This window comes from Hevea brasiliensis, chromosome 11, assembly GCF_030052815.1.
Source record: "Hevea brasiliensis isolate MT/VB/25A 57/8 chromosome 11, ASM3005281v1, whole genome shotgun sequence".
NCBI lineage: Eukaryota > Viridiplantae > Streptophyta > Magnoliopsida > Malpighiales > Euphorbiaceae > Hevea > Hevea brasiliensis.
The window spans coordinates 95,125,460-95,143,084 of NC_079503.1; the positions used below are offsets into that span (position 1 = coordinate 95,125,460).

General features: G+C 35.6%; 1 pseudogene; it reads right to left on the bottom strand.

Moving 5' to 3' along the window:
- Positions 1–528: 528 nt before the first annotated feature.
- LOC131170364 (cysteine-rich receptor-like protein kinase 44) lies at positions 529–14,330 on the bottom strand (annotated as a pseudogene).
- Positions 14,331–17,625: the final 3,295 nt, after the last annotated feature.

The following is a 17,625-nucleotide window of genomic DNA, read 5'->3' on the forward strand; positions in this document are numbered from 1 at the left end:
CTGCTCTCTATACCAAAATATGAATTTAAATTGAATTAATATTGATAAAATGAATTAAGTTTAACTTCACCTCAAAAAAACATTAATGTGAGAGATGATCGTCAATATTTGCCCACTTAACCTATCAATGTGAAATCTTAACATATTCAATAGTTATAATTGAGTCTGGTCAACACAAATGATGTAAGCTTTGAAATATGAGTTTCAGCTAAAACTAAAATTTCAACTAAGCTGGAAACATTTTAATAGGACTTTTTTCAAACGTTTACCCCCTTTTTGGATGATGGTTTGTCATAATGTATGGAATGATTTCTCTTGTTGTTTTGAGAAATTGTTCTTGAAAAATATTAGTTTTGGATTGTAACCATCATTTTACTTTATATTTTCAAACTGCCAATTTAATGAATTCGGATGATTTAAAGATTTTGTATTATGTATTTTCATTTTATCTTTTCACAATTTATAGACATACATTATCTATTATAGAGTATTATTTTTATTAATTAAAATAAATTAATGACCTATACATACGCTGCACTCAATCAAATCAAGGCATTAATTATTGTTCACCTTGCAATGTTAGCGAGGATATAACTCGCTAATTGAAACATCATTAATTGACATTTCCGAAGATCCGCACTGATCTGATGACCTATTCACCATCCAATTTATCTCCATTGCCATGTTTGAGTCAATGGTGGCTGGTGGCGGATATGCAGGTGGTGAGGGCATTTGGAGATGGCAAGAAGAACTATGAATCATGATAATAACTGAAGCCATGGTTGGTCTCTGGGTTATATTTTTTTGAATGCATAATAAACCTATATGGATTAATCTCTGAATTTTACTTGTTGAGCCATCTTTCAAGTAGGGATCTATGAGATTTGCGATTGTCCCCTCCTCCCAGTTCCTCCAAGCCTACAAAAATAATCAACATTCACATTTATTATCCAAGACAATATTTTTAAATCTTTTCATTTCATCTTTTGGCGTTTTGGGCTAAAGGTGAAATGAAATGCACCTATATATGTGAATAGTGATCAGACTTACAAAGCTCATAAGATTCTCTACTTGTTTTCCATTGCGGAAATAAATATTTTTCCGATCACTTATGATCTCTAAGAGTAATACACCAAAGCTAAAATCATTTGATTTAATTGAGAAGTGCCCATGCATTGCATACTCTGGAGCCATGTATGCACTGCTCATCAACAAGAAGCACATAAATTTTAGTTTGAATAAATTCAAAATCTAGAAAGAGTTATTTTTTTTATCCTTTATATAATGTTTTGGTTTCAAACACTTACTAGGTTCCTATAATGGTACTTGTCTCCCCCTGCGTTTGATCCATAGCAAACAACCTTGCCATGCCGAAATCTGAAATTTTAGGACTCATCTCTTCATCTAATAAAATATTGCTAGCTTTGAGATCACGATGAATAATTCGGAGTTGAGAATCTTCATGGAGGTAAAGAAAACCTCGAGCAATGCCTCTTATAATTTTGTATCGTGTTTCCCAATCCAATTGTGCACGCTTGATAGGATCTATGCATTTACATAAATTATATGTCAATAGAACTAAAAGAAAAATTAATTTGCATCCATACCAAGTATGTATCTGAAGCAATCTGCATCCATACCAAATATGAAATGGTCAAGGCTTCCATTGGGCACAAACTCATAGATTAGATTCCTTCCAAGCAGAAACCTAGTAGCCTAACTAAATTCCTATGTTGAAGTTTAGCTACTAGTAGAATCTCATTCTCAAATTCTCTGTTACCTTGTCCAGAATCTCTAGATAACCTTTTTACAGCTACGTCTTGTCCATTGAAAAGTCTACCCTGAAAATGTATCAAAACAAAGTATATGTTTAACTTAGCTTCAAAAATACAAGAATTGTAACACCCCTATTTGCATAGCCTGGTATATTTCACTATTCCGGTGACCGGTGTCGATCCGGATAATTAAGGAAATTAGAACCATGCCTAAGACAACTAGATAAGCCCTGAACACAAATAATTAGTAATTGTCAATTAGTTAAGTATAAATAAGAAAAACAGAACACAAGAAGTTAAATGAGCCGAGAGTTACAGCGATGGGTGACCTTCTCGGGAAGGACTGCGAGGTCGATTTAAACTCGAATTTCGAACCGTAAAATGTGATTCCGCGATCCTTAGGACTATTGCGAACACAGTGAAAAAGAGAAAATCATTAAAAAAAATTGTTAAGCTGGTCAAATAATTAGGTCAGAGATCTGGAAGAAATATTGAATTATCTGCAAACCGGATCGAACCGGAGAGGGGCAATTTGATCAATTGACCCCTGGAGCTGACTCTTGACCTGACTGTCCAATAAAATTAGAGAAGAAGAATTTCGGGATCAAGAATTAAATTAAAGAAGTAAATGGAAAAGAAATGAAAAATAAAAAAAAAATCAAAAAGTTTATGACATCATGCATGACATAAGCATGATGCAATAAATTCTAATATTTAAAAATTGAAATTTTGGGATAATTATGAATTAATAAAGTTGAAAATTCAAAAGAAATAAATTTATTTCCTTTCTTCTTCCTTTGGACGTCCACCTTCACCTTCTCTCCCTTCACTCACTAAACCTCCATGGAAGCTTGATTAAAGCTTCTCAAAACCCTCACTTTGGCCATAATTTTCCCAATCCATTAAACTAAACCTTGTTCTAGCACTTTAGTTCAACTATTGAGCAAGAAAGAAAGAAGGAAAAAGAGAAGAAATTGGAGGAGTGAACTTCAAAGTGGAGGTAAGCAATCTAGTTTGAAAATTTTAGTTTATTAGTTGTGTTTGTAGATTAACTAACCTAGAACTCAACTTAAAAATCAAAAGAAAACATCTTTTGAGGACCAAGTAGAAATTTAGCCAGTTAGGGTTTAGGTTTGAGAATGGATGATTTTGATGCAAATTATGAATTGGTTAAGTGTGATTGAGTGTATGAGAACTAAATATGCATTTAGAATTCAACAAATGTAACAAATTGGTGAATTAGGGTTTTGGACCTAGGGTTTTGGAAGCCAAAAATTGGAGAATTGGTCAAATGGTGTGTTTGAGTTGAAAAATGGTCATTTGTGACCAATTGAGGTATGTTGGAAGTGTTAGAATTAGGTTCAAATTCGGATTGATTAGGGACATGCTGCAGGTAGCATGATCAAGGTTCCTTTCAGGGACCAAAACTGAAAATTTAGAAGCTCAATTGGTGTGAGGCCAATTGGGAATGAAACTAGACACAAAATGACACATTTTTCATTTAGGAATCATGCCCAAAAAGTGACTAAAACCTAGTGAACAAATTGGCCAAATCAGGATTAGGCAAACTGACCTGTATAAAAATGACCAAATGAAACAGTGTTTATTCATTTGGCCATAACTTGGGCTATGCAGATCCAAATGACCTGAAATTTTACCAGTAGAAAGTTGAGACATAGCCCTACAACTCTCAGGAAGAACACAAGTCCAAATTATGCCCTTAACCAAGTCATTTAGCCACCCAAATTTAGTGACCTAAAACTGCCAGAACCAAATTAAGTGTCCAGAAAATCTAGGTTAGACCAATCCGGCCAGCCATGTTCAAATTACTATAACTTGGGCTACAAAACTCCAAATGGAGTGATTCAAAAAGGGAAATAAAGTTAAGACAATAAGAAACAATTTATATGAAGAAAACTTAACCAAATTCTAACAGCAACATGACCAATGGAACAGTGCAAAACAGGACATAAAAACTAAAAATTTGAAATTTGTGCCTAAAAGACTTAAGATTTAAGAAAATAACAAAAACCAACAAATTAGGTAACCAAAATGTGGTATGTGGGTGAAATTAGAATTCCCATACCTATTAAGCATTAGAAAGTCAACAAATTGACTTGAATATTGTAACACCCTCCCCGTAGCAACTCCGTACATTCTACTGTTCCGGTGACCGGTGTCGGTTCGGATAGCTAGAACGTCCGGAAAAATATTTAAACTAAAGTCAGGAACCATAATTAACTCAAATATTAATAAGAAAAATTTAGTAAAAATTTTAAAAATAAAATACAACCAAGTAAAACGAGCTGGTGCCCAAGCGATGGGTAACCGGAGGGAAGTTGCTGTTCTCGCAACGAGGAGCCCTAGACCTGGGGGAAAAATTGTAAAATAATTTTTGGGACTCCAGAGAAGGGTTACTGAGGTTCCCATGGCATTAGAATGCCAAGAAAATACCTAGAAAAATTTTTCAATCGGTACAGCCAATTTTGACCCGTTAAGCCAAACGGAGGGCATTTTGGTCATTTCGCCTTCAGAGACGATTTTTGGCCGACTTGTCCAGTTAAGTAAATAAATCATATGACATAAAATATAAATAAATATTGGTAAAAATTTAATTAGAAATGAGTTAAAGAAAGAAGAAAGGAAAAGAAGAAAAGAAAATAGAAATTAATTGGATTTATGACATAGGATGACCTAATTAAAAAGCTTCCCACCAATTTGAATTTGACAAGTCAATTTATAAGAGATAAAAGGGACAAAAATAAACTAAAAATCAGCTCATCTTCCTTTTTCTTCATGTTGGCCGAACCTCCTCCCCTAGCCATCTTCCATTGATGAGCTTAGCAAGCTCATGAAGCCCTAAATTCCCACCATCTTTCCTCAAGTTCTCAACACAAAAATTTATTCTAGAAGTTTGCTAAGGTGTTTGGGAGCAAAAGGGAAAAGAGAAATCAAAGTTGGCAAGCTTGGAAATTCTTAAAGTTGAGGTTAGTGCTACACTTTTATTCTCACTCTTTTAATCTTAGTTAGAACATCATTTTGAGCTAAGAGATTTTAAGAAATTGAAGTAAATTACTTGTGTTAAGGGTACCTTCAATTTTCGGCAGCCCTATGGAAGATTGAGTTTGATTGTTTAATAAACTTAGAGTGGCTGGAAATGAGGGTTAAGGTATTAATATGCATGGATATTGAACTAAGTATGCTAATTAAGGTTTATGAGGAAATTGATTTGGACATTAGGGTTTGGAAAGGTGAAAATGTAACTTAGCTTAAGAAATTGTTAAAGTACTTTTTAATGATCAATTAGTGACCATTTTAGGTAATTTGACTAACAAATGGACTGAAAAATGAGGTTGCAAAGTGAGGTTGCAGGCTGCCCTAGGACAGCAGCATAGGGACTGAAAATTCAGTCCCTTTGCACTGCCACAACTTGGGATGTGTTAGTCCAATTGGTGTTTGGCCAATTGGACATGAAACTAGGCTTATAATGGCACATTTTTGCTGAAGAAACCATGCCCAAAAGACCAAAGCAAGAGGACCAAAACTTGGCCCCAATCCGGATACCCTGAAACTGCCTCTGCAGAATTGACCAAATGAACAGTAACTGTTCATTTGGCCATAACTCACTGTAGATTTGGTCCATTGACCTGAAATTTTTACAGCAACAAGTTAAGACATAGACAAACAACTTTCATGAAGGAACCTACCCAAAATTATGGCCAGAACCTAACCCAAATGGCTATGGCAGTAACTGTTCATGCTACTGTAGATATGGTATTTTCTGCAGAATGCAAATCCGGCCAGCTTGGGTTTTTGGACCATATATAGAGCTACAAAACTCCAAATGGAGTGATTCAAAAAATGAAATTCAACTAGACAAAATAAGGAACAACTTTCATGTTTTGCATTTTTTCAAATTCCCACAGTAACCGTGTCCAATGGAACAGTGAAGTTGACTCACAAAAACTGAAAAATCTGCTCCTTTGGTTTAATACTTAGAAATGGTATTAACACTTAATGCCAATAAGTTTTGAATGCCAAATGTGGTAAATTGGGAGTGCCAAAGTCAATGTACATATTTTCTATTCAAAAGTCAACATTTTTGTTGACCAATGAGGTGAATAGTGACACCAAAACCAAAAATTGGCAATTTTGCCAAAATGACCTAAGCTTTGAGAAAGTGACCAAAACTAACAAGTTTTAAACACAAAATGTGGTATGTTGGGAGTGCCAAAGTCAATGTGCATATTTTTATTCTAAAAGTCAACATTTTTGTTGACCAATAAGATGAATAGTGACACCAAAAATTTGAAATTTACAAATTGAAGAATTTAAAAGTTTCAAATGCCCTAGTAGACCTAATGTGATTGGTTTGGATAGGTTGGCATGCCAATAGGGTTCTGATAGCAGTACTGCGTATGATATATGGCTTCATTGCCATTCTGTGATGTGATAGCCTATGGCTATACTGATTATGATGTTTTACTTGGCTTTATGCCTTATTGCTTATATGGCTTATTAGCCATTTTGTTTGCACACCGGGAGACACATTGTGACCGATGGTGTGACGGCCCGAGGTACCTGGTACCCAGTGCTAGTTTACCTGTTTATCCAGTCCGGTCAATTTGTATAGGTTACTTGGGTATGGAAAAGTATAACTGTAATTGAACTGATTGTTAAAGAAAATACGAAAACTAAATATCAGGAATGATTACGATAGAATACAAAGAAACTTAAAAATTCATGAAGAAGTTAATATCATAAAACGTAATTAGCCCTCGACTAAACACTAAGTTGGTAATTATTCAGTTCTTATGAACACAATGGCTAAGAAATTATGATTTTTATATTGCATATTATTTCTTTCTATTATATTATTTGCACCACTAAGCTTTATGCTTAGCGTCGCTTTTACGCGTAGTGCGAAAGATTGACAGAGCGCCTTGAGACCACAGTTCGGTAAGGCGGTTCACGCTTTGCATAGTGTCCATGTCACCTCACATCGTGATGCATTGGTAGGACGCTAGATGTCATTTTGGTATTTTGTAATTGATTTTATTTTCTCATATGTATTTGAACTTATGTAATATATTTTGATATTCATGTAAATAATGAAAAGTGTGGTTGTAAATGGAAAAGTGAATGTTTATCTATCATATATGCATGGTATCATATGAGATGGATGAATGATTGAGAAATGAATGGTTGACAAATGTTGAGAACTGAAATTGAGAAATATTGATGAGATTTTGATATTGGAGTTTGGAAATGATTGAATGTGAATATTGGAAGTGTTTTTCACAGGTTCCGAAGAACTGTTTTCTCCATTTTTAGCCGGTACTCTGCCGGATTTTCCATAAAATTTTCGGAACCTCAAATAAATAAAAATTTTGCTAAATGGCTTAAATAAAGTATGTTTCATAAATTATATTCAAAAAGCATGATATAAATTAATTAAGGTATATTAGAGTGTGCCGGTACACCGTGTGGCATTACTTACTCGGGTATACTGTACACGGGTAAGGGGTGTCACAAATAGTATCGTGAATAGTAACCCCGAAATACAAATTTTAAAGAACGTCAAGTTTAGCATATTAAAGCTAGGTATAAGTAGATTTGAATTTATTTTCAGATTTATGATAAGTTGTGATACTGAAACACTGTGAAACTGTGTGTTTCAGTGGAAAAGAATACCGGGAAAGAACCCGAGGCATCGAGTCAAGGCCAAGAGTCGACTTGTAGAAGGTTTGTGCACAACATCAATATGCTTTAAAATTCATTTACAAAGTGCATGAAATGTGTATTATGCTTTTGCTTTGAATTGTTGAAAGTTTATTTATGTATGTTTGAAATGGCAATAAATGTTTAGTAAATTGTTAAGATCAGTTTTGAAACCACAGTGTCATGACCATATATTTGAACACCTCACTAGCATGACTAGTGGGGGAAATCAGTTTCGAATTTTAATTCCTTCTCTGGCTGAAGTGTTGAGGTGTGTGCCAGAAGAAGAAGAAAAAGAATGGGTTCCCATATATTTGAGCTAGCTAGCCTTGTGATGTGACTTCTCCTTAGCCTCTGGCTATTGAGATTATATTTGTTTCGAATAGCATGATATAACTGTGTGTTTTTATGAAATTTGTTTTGAGACTTTTACAATGAAATTATTTGGATTAAAATCTTATAAATCATGTTTTAAATTTATATTTCATGTTCAGTTTAATTTTTGAATAAATATGATTTAAATTTGATATAAAAATTATTTTAGTATGTTGTGCACCACTGAGTCCTAGTACTCAGCGATGGCTGTTATTGCTGTCGCAGATATAGAGAATAAAAGAGCAGCAGAGTAAGCTACTGAAGATTGAGGAGCTACCTGCCTTGAAGTCTATCGGGTATATTTTATACCCTGATTGTAAAAATTATTTTGATGTAGGTAAATGTATGTAACTATATGGACATGTAAAATTGATTATGAGCAGTTGTATAAAGTGGTATAAAGTTGTATAAAGCTTGTGATAAGTTTTAGTTTGGATTTCTCTTAATGTAAATTTTTGGAATGTTGTATATAAATTGTTTTATCTTTAATGAAATATGATTGAAAATATTTTGTTTTAATTTGAATGAAATTAATTGGTAGTATTTTGATGATTTTTGAATTTTGAAAATTGAGAAATGATATTGAAATTGGTTGGATGGTTGTGAAATTGATGAAGTTGTTGAGATAAATCTTTGGAAGTGCTTTTTACAGGTATTTGAAGAACTGTTTTCTCAAAATACAGATGGCACTCTGCCGAAATTTTTATAAAATTTGAGGAAAAATAAAATGAGACAAAAATTTTTACTAGTTTTAAATCTTCGAATAAATGATTTTAATACCTATTAGAAAATGCTTACCACTTATAAAAGTAAGAAAATTGTTTTAAAATCCCTTGTAGGGTATTTAATGAGTTATCAGTAGGTAAAGTTCGGTAGTTCATTAGGTATTCTACGAGATCATGTTATGCCTTACAGAGGGGTAAGGTGTGACAATTTCCTACTAAGGAAGGTAGGGAATGATAATGTTCTGATAGTGGAGTTGGGAAAGGGGACACAAAAAGAATTTTCTGCGGTTAATTACAAGTGTTACATAATGTGAAGGATGTGCTGGTAGGAGTCAATCGTAAGATTAAAATTTTAGAAGTAATGGAACTAGTAATCAAGATAGGACTAAGAAATATAAGGAAGGCTAAAATTAATGATGGGATGGACATCCTTGAAGGAAAAAGTATAAGAATGAGAGAGGACAAAGGTTAAAGAATAAGTATAGTAGGTTAAAAGGATATCAATAATAGCAGAAACAAAAAAAGGAAGTGGATAAGATCCAAAGGACAAGAGAAGAGCTCAATAGATTTAGTTACAATGATGAGAATAAGAAGGAATAAGCCTGCTAGGCACACACTAAGGGATGTTTAAAATAAGTTATGTTGAGGTAATAGATTCAAGGAGTAGTGGAACCTCAACCTAAGTGTCAATGTGTCAGAAAGTATGTCACATAATAAGAAGCTTTAGGAAGAAGTCATGATATTCCCATTCCAGAGGAGGAGTGAGAAATGATAAAGTCGCATAGATTGGGTTTTCAGGGAATATAAACACTTTTTTTTATATAAGAGAAGAGACCCAGTTCACTTTCCAATGTTGATAAATGGTACACTTAGCCCCTGGAGGGAACTCTACCTAACTAGTTACATAAGATGGACAAAGGTTGGTCCAAGTACCTTAGTAATGACACAAATAGGTAGGAAATTTGAAGTATCATGAAAATAAGAAGATGCATAGATGCTAACCGTTGAGGTCAAAAGACAAGTAAGGATTTAGAATAAGATGCCTATGATAGGTGCTATAAAAAACATCTTATAGAACATTATAGGATAAGGAACATAAGTTATGTCCTTGGGAAGCAGAAGGTTGAGGGGTAAACGCTAAGGTTGATTGAAGTTATGAGACATCAAGTCAAGTACAGAGAGGTATAGTGAATACTTGAGATGTTAGAAAAATGGTCAATGAATTGTTAAGAGATAAGAACATCTCTAGTAAAAGATGATGACAGTTGGGGTACTACGGTAAAAATTAGAGAGCAGAGGGATGCGATCTATACTGCACGAAGAGTTTTGAGAATAGAGCATTTTAACCATCTTTGTTTAGTTGGAGGAGTAAATGCTCGCACCTATCCCAGTAGCCCTATTTCCTTATCCCTTGTTTATTTGAAAATTTGAGGACAAATTTTTCTTAAGTGGGGAAGAATGTAACAACCCAAATTTTTAAAAAATAATAAATTATAAATAAAATAAAAAGAAAATATTATGTTATTAATATTATATGATTTATCTGAATTGATTTTAAAATAAAGGAAGATAATTAGAATAAATAAATTAAAAATTAAAAATTAAAATTTTCCAAGAATGAATCTGGACATGTTTGTCGTGTTCATTCCTTAAATTCAAAAAAAAAAAGAACCCAATAGCCCCAAATAAAACTCTCTCTCCTGTCACTCTCCCTTTCACTCCTTTTTTCTTCCGACCGGTGAGCCTCCAACCATCATGGCTGGCTGGCGAGGTGTCCCCCCCACCCTGGGTGACTCTGGCGAGCTGCCAGCTAGCCGGAGCAGTGCCGGCAGCGGCGCAAATGGAGGAGTTTTCCCCATCAATGCTCGCACAGTGGGTAGCAACTTTCCTACTCGATTTTGGCTTCATCCGAAGTCTGATCGAAGTGATTCAGGTGGCGTTGGAAAGCTTGTTCAGAGAGCTTTCTTTTGATACCCATTTTGCAACATTTGGTGGTCGGATTTGTGAGATATGGAGGAGAGAAGTTTTGAGTTTTTTAAGCTTTTTGGTCAGATCTAGGATGATCCGAGACCACTTATGGACTGAGGAAGAGGAGAGAAACATTATGGTATGATCAGATCGGACAAATATCACCGGCGACCGACGGCCTGCCACCGTGCGTGGTGGTTTCGACGATGGCTTCGGCAAGCTTTGGGGATGATTCAACTTTCAGAGGCTTTCTCATAAAATTTTGGAATTTTTGAGGTACAGATAAGCTTTGGATAAGATTATTTTCATTATTTCTCAGTCTATAGTGCTTAAATGTAGTATTTCTTAAATAGAAAAAATTGGAGAAAAATTCTAAGAAAAATATATGATAAAAGTAAAATTATTTGAAGATATTCTATAGTATTTGTTGAATTTTGAGTGATTGTAGAATATTTTTGAAAAATATAGATGGATTTTAGTTAGATTTTTAGCATATGAGCATATAAAATTATATAGAATTATGATATTTAAATTTTATATGATTGGTTGAAGCTTGAAAATAGAGGTTTAAATATGTGAATATTGAATTGGGTTGAATTAAGAATATGTTAGCTGTTGGAAACTTATGGAATTGAGCAATATTCTTGAATAAAATATTCATGGGTGATTAGAAAATTACAATTCCTTTTGCGATATTTTTATAACTTTATTAAGGACCGTGGGGCAAAATTTTAGAATTTTTAGAGCTTGTTTGAGTGAATTTTTACAATATGTCAATTATAGGGACTAAAATATAATATTTCAAGTTTATGACTATTGTCTGATTTGGAGGGCCCAGAAGGGGCCATATGATGTTGATGAGATGTGATTGTGGAAATTGAGATTTAGAAGTATTATTTGAATCTTTTTGCAGGTTGGGTAGGTCCTAGGTATAGGAAGGTATAGGAAAAATCCTGTCAAATTTTCGACATAAATTAGGATGTGTTTATCTTTTTAAATTTATTTTTATCTCAATTAACACTAATAAATTCACAATAAAATTATGTAGGTGATCAGGGTCAACCATCTTGCTTCCTGAACCTCTATAATAGTCTCTGGTGTACTGTGAGTAAAATATTAATTTTAATTATAATTTTAATATTATTATATGTTCAGGCATATCCATGCATCACTTATAAATATGTATCTATGTAGTTAAATACTATGCATGTTTTATATTGCATTCTTAATTAATGAAGTGTTATGGATGTTGTTTATGATAATTTGAAGCAGTGTGCGTGCATTGACGTGCGTGTGATGTGTGGTATTGGATATGGATAGGACGGGTAGACGTGGCTTTTGAGACACTCGCTAGGACCCGGTCCTTTATGGATAAGTTGGGGTAGGCATGGCTCTAGATGATCTCATTGGCCCCCACTGTCACAAGGAATTTTGCGATCGCCTAGATAAATTCTCACCGAAGTGGAAAAAATGAGGAGTCGCCACTTTAATTTTGAGGGAAATTAAAGAAAACCATTTTTTTTAAATTGAAATCCACTTTGGAAACAGAGATTCTAGGTTCGGGGTCCATATTTGGGTGGGGAAGGTGTTAGGCATCCCACCTCGTCCCTCAACGAGGGTAAGCAGATTTAATGTTATGCTCTTTACAAATCAAAATTGATAATTAGGGGGTTGGACTCGTGATGTTAATCCTTTGGATGGATAAATGGAATATTTGATATTTCACTATTTTGGGTTGCCCAAGAACATGAGTACATGAGATGATCCTTTGTGAGTAGGTGATGTATAAGGGATTTTTGTTAGGGGTTAATTTGAGTATTGAGGTTGTAATTTGAGTATTGAGGTTGTAATTTGAGTATTGAGGTTGTAATTTGTTCATACATAGCATTTGTTCAAACAATGACATCTTTTGAGGTACTCATAGAGTCTTTCTTCTTGTCTGGAAAGAATGAATGTCTTCAAGGCGTACTCAGATTCTGGCAGGAGCTCTTGTTTCCCTTGTGCTATCATTCTTTCTAGTTGGTCAACCTTTTCTCTCAGCTCTTGATGAACAGTTGCTTGCCTTTCTTTTTCTTTCCTTTCTTTAGCACATTCTTTCAAAATGTCATTGATAAGCTGTGCCTGCTCCTTCAATTCAAGCTTCTTCTTTTTGCTTTCCTGTTTATATTCTTCCATGAGTATTTCCTGATATTCCAGTTTCTCTTGCAATTCGCCATTCTGAATTCCTGCCTCTCTTACTGCACCTTGAAGCGAGGTCTTTTCTTTCTCCCACCATGTTTCTTATTCCTAAAATTTTTCTTTTTCTGCCATCGCTTCTTCCCTGAGCCTTTTTACCTCCTTTTTCAGGATTTACTGTCGGTCTTCCAACTGCCTTATACGTTCTTGCAATTGCTGGTTCTCGACGCTCGAACTCTATAGAGAGCTGACCAACTTGGCATTAACTTCTTTTGAAAGAACTTCCTGGTGAGGCGTGCTTCCCTCAGGCTCTGCTAGTTCAAAAACTTGATACCCTTGGCCTCTGCTTGTTCTCCATTTGAGGTAATCTTCTGTGGTGCTTGGCCCTTTAGGCAACCGTTCAATCATGGTGACCTTTTCCCAAGATTTGAGAAATGCTTTCAGTTCTTCCTCTCCACTGGGTTCATGATAGAAATGAGCTTGATGAAGTCCTTCAACATTGGGTGCGAACTGGGTTGAACTGAATTACCTCATTACCAAAGCTGGAATGTAACTTGTGTATCTGGTCAATCTAATCAAAGGTACCAAATGATTATCCCCTGTACTGAACAAGATAGGCTGGCCCATTGTCCACAACTTCTTGCAGTAATAGTTGTCACTATTGAAGCTTAGAATCTGCTCTTGCCATTGTAGTTCATTCTTCGGACTTACCGCCAATCTATCCATTTTTTCTATGAGAGGCTGGTTGGGATACTAGGTTGATCCCTTGGTTTCCAAAGGGCACATGTGACTGAGGATCCAAAGATGTAGCAGTTGGGAACAGCACTTGATAGTTCCCTTACCCTGTCGTCGGTAATACGTCAGAGTCAAAAAGGTCTCTGCGAGGATGGCAAGTATTGGGTTGACATTCTTTTTCTCTACCGCCTAAAACATTTCCGTGACGCCGAAAGTTACAACTCTCAAAGGCCCGGGAAATAAGATCAGGCCGTAAATCCCCAAAGCTAGTGCCAACGAAGCCTGTTCCCATTGCTTGTTTTGAATATGCAGATCCAAATGCTTTTTGACGTAAGTCCAATACCACCCATGTGTGCTTCCCTTGATGGTCTCCTTTGCCTTTGCTTCCCCTGCAGAGATTCTCGAACCGTTTTTAGGTCTGCCTATGCTCAACGTGTAGATAAATCTGATTCTGCACCACATAAGGGATTTCTAGCAGCACCTGATATTCTTCTATGGTGGGAGTCGTATCAATATCGTTGAAGGAGAACACCCCATACTTGGGAATTCAAGTTGATAGCATGGCTTTTAATGCGGGAACTTGTACTCTGACCCGTATCAAAGTTGCTTTTTTCCTGTACTTTTCCTCAAACTTTGCTTTGACATGATCGGAAAGTGATTTCCAATTGCTGGATAAATCCTCAAGACTGGTCATTTTAACCTCAACCTTGCTTAGATCCAATGGAGGTAATGGGCCAGTATCTGCCCCTATGTCATCAATCTGTGGGGACTTTAAACTATGAAGCGATTTGGACCATTGTCTAGCATTCTGTTCTTGCCTTGGAACTCCTTCAGTTGATTGACTCGAGGATGCCATATTAAAGTTCCCGTTTATCCTTTACAGACTCTAATTTATAATGCCTGTGGAGAAAATATGTTAGCAGAATAAATTTAGGTATTCTTGAATTATACTGCTGGCGTGGCAACATCTATACACCTATCGAAGTAGGAAGGTGTTTAGATCATCTTAATAGTATGATTCAAAATTACCCTCACGTTATTTAAAAATTCAAAAATATAAATAGAGTAAGGTGAAAGCAAGTATGTCCCTTTTGTCCTAAAACAGGGAGAGTCCTAATACCGGGTAGGTACTATCTAATTAGATAGTTCTATCTTACGAGGTAGTTTGCTATGGTTTTCAGTTACTGTGATAGTTTAGCTCAAGGTATAATTTTCTAAAGCCACAGGTTCCCAAATTGTCCCTACTGTAAATAGTAGAGCCCCATTCCACCACCATGATACTAACGGGAGAATTCCACGGGTATCACAGTAGATGGAACAAGTTCCAATCTAAGCAGAAGTCTTCACAGATACTAACGGGGCAAAACCCACGGGTACCGCTACATGACTCTCTCCTATTTCTTAAAAGGGTAAGAAAGCACGGGTATAGGGCTGAAGTGTGTGAGGACATCATGTAAGTAATCAGTGTGTGAAGGGACATATTTACCTCTTCCCTGTACGGGGGAAATTTAAACGAAAATTGCTGTAACAAATAAGATAACCAAAACAAGCAAAATGATTAGGAAAGATAACAATAATCAATATATTAAGACTTCCGAATTTTGTAAGTTACGCTCCCCCTAATCATGGTTTTGATTTACATGAGCATAAAATTAAATCTACTTTTGGACCTCTAAACCAGGGTTAAGATCGTTCAAAATTCCTCAGTGGAGTCGCTAAGCTGTCGCAAGGAGTTTTGTGGTCGCCTGGACGAATTCTCATCGAAGTGGGAAAAGTGAGGAGTCACTACTTTAATTTTGAGGGAAATTAAAGAAAACCAATTTTTTTTTAAATTAAAATCCACTTTGAAAACAGAGATTCTAGGTTCGGGGTCCGTATACGGGTGGGGAAGGTGTTAGGCACCTCACCTCATCCCTCAATGAGAGTAAGCAGATTTAATGTTATGCTCTTTACAAATCAAAATTGATAATTAGGGGGTTGGACTGGTGATGTTAATCCGTTGGATGAATAAAAGGAATATTTGATATTTCACTATTTGAGTTGCCCAAGAACATGAGTACATGAGATGACCCTTAGTGAGTAGGTGATATATAAGGGATTTTTGTTAGGGGTTAATTTGAGTATTGAGGTTGTAATTTTTTTTAGTTTGGATCTAAGCTAAGAGAATTTAGGTAAGAACACTGTCCCGATCTCTTGATGCATTTTGTTAAGAATTTAAGCGGAAGATTTCGGATAAGAACTCTCCTCCGATCTCCACATATTTTATTAAGATGTTGGCCGAGAATTCGGGTAAAAACTTTTCCTTGATCTCTTAGTATATTTTGTTTAAAATTTAAGCGGGAGATTTCGGACAAGAACTCTCTTCCAATCTCCACATATTTTACTAAGATTTAAGCTAAGAGAATTCGGGTAAGAACTCTCTCCCGATCTCTTGATGTATTTGGTTTAAAATTTAAGCGGGAGATTTCGGATAAGAGTTCTCTTCTGATCTCCACGTATTTTACTAAGATTTAAGCTAAGAGAATTCGGGTAAAAACTCTCCCTCGATCTTTTAGTGTATTTGGTTTAAAATTTAAGCGGGAGATTTCGGATAAGAACTCTCCTCCAATCTCCATATATTTTACTAAGATTTAAGCTAAGAGAATTCGGGTAATAACTCTCCCCCGATCTCTTAGTGTATTTGGTTTAAAATTTAGACTGAGTTCGAGTAAGAACTCTCCCCTGAACTCTTAGTATGTTACATTAATGATTAAGCTGAGTTCGGGTAAGAAGTCTTCGCCAAACTCTTAATGCGTTTATGTTAAAAATTAAACTGGGTTCGGGTAAGAACTCTCCCCTGAACTCTTAATGTGTTTATTAAAATGTCGCTTGGTAAGAACTTGGAACTAAGGATTTTGGTAAAGGGTCCTTCTTGACCCCTCTTTGTGGGAATGAAATACAGAGGACACAAGAGACCTGTGTAAAGCTTTTCCTAGCCTACGGGAACTTATAACTAGATGGTGGATGCAAGACCAAACTACTTGTCGATCTTCTATGTGATTGCCTTATCAAAATTCTTTGATCCGATCTCTTTTGCTGCTTACCCAGGATCCAAACTTATTATAACTCCCGATCTATTGTCTTATCGACTGGGCTCGCTTCGAGGCCCAATCTCATAAAGTATTTGCCCGACCTAGTTTTGTTTCCAACTTATCTGACCTTTGCTACATTTATCTTCCATTATCATTTTTGTTTATTCAGACCAAAACTCTCATTTTAAAGTACCCCTGCCTATATATATATATATATATATATATATATATATTGAGTATTTATGAGTCGTTGATGACTCGAACATCTATTTTTGAAAAGAATGAAAACTAAGAGATGATAAATGGAGTTTATGAATGAATAAAAAGAAGGCACAGGAAATAACTTCGGGCTTAGATAACCTATTCTGAAACTTAATGTGATTGGATATTAAAGAAACTTTAAAAGAAAACTGGGGAAAACAAACCAAAGATATTCAGCAAAATAACAGTTTAGGTGTTTACCTGTGGAAAATTGAGGAGACAGGCGAGTTGACTCCGGTATCCACAACTCTTGGAGAGGTGAAAGCTGGCGTCCAAAGGACTTGAACTTACCCGAGATAAGGGAGATGGATAGGAACAAAGTTGGACTGGAGGGGGGGTAATGCACAGACACTTGAGCGGTGGAAATGATGTGGAGTGAAGATGGTTTCACAGGGTAATATGCAGGCACTGAAAATGAAAATCTTCAGGTTTAGAGCCCCTTTGTGATGAAACACTTCAGAGAATTGGTTTCTAAAGTTTCCCAACACTTCGAAACTTTAGGATTTAGAGATCTTTGTGATGAAACACTTCAGAAAATTAGTTTCCAAAGCTTCCCAACACTTCGAAAGCTCAAAATGGCAAGCAACAAGACTGAATCAAAGTTCAGAGTCTTTTCGCAATAATTACCACCTTCTTCTCTTTTTTTCCATCCCTTTTACAGTGCTGCATGCAGGTATTTATAGGGAACGTGTGTCCAGAATGAAGGGTTAGGATCTTGCCAGGGGGAGACGGAGGGTTTAGATTCAAAAGGACATAATCTGATGTCTTAGAATTAAAGAGAATCAAAATGGAGGGTCGGGATTCCGTTCAGAATATCCG